This window comes from Parasteatoda tepidariorum, chromosome 9, assembly GCF_043381705.1.
Source record: "Parasteatoda tepidariorum isolate YZ-2023 chromosome 9, CAS_Ptep_4.0, whole genome shotgun sequence".
In the NCBI taxonomy this organism is placed as follows: Eukaryota; Metazoa; Arthropoda; class Arachnida; order Araneae; family Theridiidae; genus Parasteatoda; species Parasteatoda tepidariorum.
The window spans coordinates 60135818-60139252 of NC_092212.1; positions in this window are offsets into that span (position 1 = coordinate 60135818).

Genomic DNA, 3435 nt, shown 5'->3' on the forward strand with positions numbered 1-3435 from the left:
AAAACAAGGCATTAAAACTTGTAAAATGCCATAAGTAATCAGTAAATATATCACTGCTTTAAAAGATCTAGTACAGAAAAATACTTATGTTCAATCAGTTTTAGAAGCTCGGAATATAAATAGCACTTAAATTACTAGCATTTACTTGTATCGCTATATAAAAAGTGCTAAATTTAAATAATTGAAAAGATACTTCTTGCAATGCATGCGTATCGATCTCAATTTGTATTAAAAAAAATGAATGAAAGTTCATTGGCGATTTTTAAAAATATCTTAAACAAGCTTTCACCGTCAAAAAGTTCCAGTTTCTTTAATTAGTAACACTTCATGCATTTAAAAAATTAAAACTTTTAAATATAATTATTCTAAATATAACAATAAAAAAAACATATAAATAATATCTTAAAATGTAAGTCTTATGCATAACAATTAAAGTTTATGTAATATACAAATTACCTAGTGTTCAATCAATTCTGGAAGTTCAACTGTATTCAAAATATTGAACATTGTAACTAATACTAATTTCACAGTAAGAAAGTCACTAAATAAAAATAATTAAAAGGAAGCCTTAAATAATGCAGGAGTTATAAGGAATACAAAGTAAGTCATTTAAAATATATTTTTAGTCCAAATGTTTAAAATTAGTATTGGTAATACTTTAACTGGTGCATTTAAAAAAAAACTTACCAAAACTAGTAAAACAATTCCTTGATACAAACGAAAATTTATCAAAACTACCGAAGATTTCATTCTAGGTATTGTTACTAGAGATCAAACAAAATACATTGAATGTCCGACCGATTTTGGAAATTCAACAGCGCTGTAATTCATTTAAAATATATTTATAGTCCAAATGCTTAAAATTAGTATTGGTAATACTTTAACTAGGGCATTTTAAAAAAACTTAACTATTAAACCAATTCCTTGTAATAAACGAAAAATTTATCAAAACTACTGAAGATTTCATTCTAGGTATTGTTACTAGAGATCAAACAAAATACATTGAATATTCGACCGATTTTGGAAGTTCAACAATGCTGTAATTCATTTAAAATATATTTATAGTCCAAATGTTTCAAATTAGTATTGGTAATACTTTGACTGGTGCATTTAAAAAAACTTACCAAAACAATTAAAACAATTCCTTGAAAAAAGCGAAAATTTATCAAAACTACTGAAGATTTCATTCTAGGTATTGTTACTAGAGATCAAACATAATACATTGAATGTTCGACCGATTTTGGAAGTTCAACAGCGCTGTATTTCATTTAAAATATATTCATAGTCCAAATAGTTAAAAAGAGTATTGGTAATACTTTAACCAGTGCATTTAAAAAACATACTAAAACTATTAAAACAATTCCTTGATATAAACGAAAATTTATCAAAACTACTGAAGATTTCATTCTAGGTATTGTTACTAGAGATCAAACAAAATACATCGAATGTTCGACCGGTTTTGAGAGTTCAACAGCACTGAGAGCTTCCCTTAGTATATTCGGACTATCCATCTGTTTCTGTTTAGCATCGTCTGAGAGTGTTGCCAATCGTAGTCTTGTACGATAAGCAGCTAAATCGGCGTAGGCAACAGGCACAGGAATCGATATGCTTTTAGAACATCGGAATGATATGTTACAGGAATAATATGTAAGCTTCTGAAAATCTTCTGCTGAAAAATCACTGTCATCTGCCAGAACGGTATAATGAGCTGGTCTGCTTGTTCCTAAAAATTACAGCAATTAGAAACTATTAATAACGAATTAAAAATGTGTTAATCTCATATGAAAAAAAAAATTAAAAGCTCAAACACGTGATAGAAGATTTGAAAAACCTAAGAGAATGGTATAAAAAATGAAGGAAGATAGCCTGGTGTTCCAAAAATTGAGACGATTTGAAACGGAAATAGAAGACAGAAATATACGATTGGCTGCGCTTACGCTTAGAAAACGATACTTTTTATTAGGGATGCAACGGATATTCGGCAGCTATTTTGTATTCAGCTCGATTGCCAAATGTTAGGAAAAGTACTTTTTGATAGATTTTTTTCCTTCTTTTTTTGGGGGGGAGGGGGATTAGAATTGATTTAATAAAACATTATCTATTGTTATTGTTGTTAATTTACGTCGCACTAGAGCTGCGCAATGGGCTATTGGCGACGGTCTGGGAAACATCCCGGAGGATGATCCGAAGACATGCCATCACAATTTTGATCCTCTGCGGAGGGGATGGCACTCCCGCTTCGGTAGCCCGACGACCTGCGCGCGAAGTCGAGCACTTTACGGTAGCACAGTTTAACGAGGACCAATACCGCACACCCTCGGTCCCTACGCAGACGGATACAAGTGGTCACCCACCCGCACACTGACCGAAGCCAGAGATGCTTGACTTCGGTGATCTGCTGGGAACTGTGTCTTAACGATCAGTCAACTGCGGGACAAAACATTATCTAAAATTGTATTTTTTACTATTAGAAATAGTTTTTACACGTATTAGGTTCTAAAATTTGCTAATTTATGTTCTGAAAGACAAATGAAAGAGCGAAATTTGACGAATTGAAACTAGATTACTTTATATTGAATATCGAGTTTTGCAGTACTAATTTTTTTTATATTCAAGCGTTTTTTGAATATTTTAAATTTTGTCGTTTTATGAAAACTTTTTGTTTTAAGAATTGAACATTTTTGTTGGCTTTATTTATTCATATTTTTTTTTCTTCGTTTTTATAACAGAGCAGAATTAAAACGGGGCGTTTCAAACAGACTTAGTTCTCTTATTATCACTTTTTTCTTGTACGGTAAAACAGATAACCGGTAACATGAAAAAACTGTGATTTTCTTCAACGTTAAAGTTATATTTTAAAAATTAAGAAAATTTTTGTTTCTATTTATCAATTGCTCTTTTTTGTTAAAATTTTTTCTATCAACGTTTTTATTAATGGGGCAGCATTTTTTTTAGAAGTTTCATAAAGCGTTATTTTTTTATCGTCCGTTTTTTTTAAAAAAAAATACAGCAAAGTAAAAAAATTAAATTGAGATTTTTAGGGCTGAATTTTTCGTTAAAAATCAATAGCGATTTTTGATTTATTCTAGCTTTTTCTTTTTCAAAAAAACTTTTGTTCTTATTATGACACTGCAATTAAGAGGGTATCTATTAAATTTAATTTTTTTTCCTTCGCTTTTTCTTGAAAATACGATACGTGGAAAACTGAAATGCTCAGTTTTAAACTTTCCGCCTAAAAATTAAAATCCTTTTTTGTATCAAATCATTCTTAAGGGCATTTTCATAATTGCTCGTAATTTAGAAGATTTTCCTATAGCCTGTACCACTTTTAGCATTTTATGAATACTATTTTTCCGAAAAATACTTTTTTTAGTATTAAAATTTTACTAAAAAATTACTATACTATTTTTAGTTTGTTTTGATACACATATAATT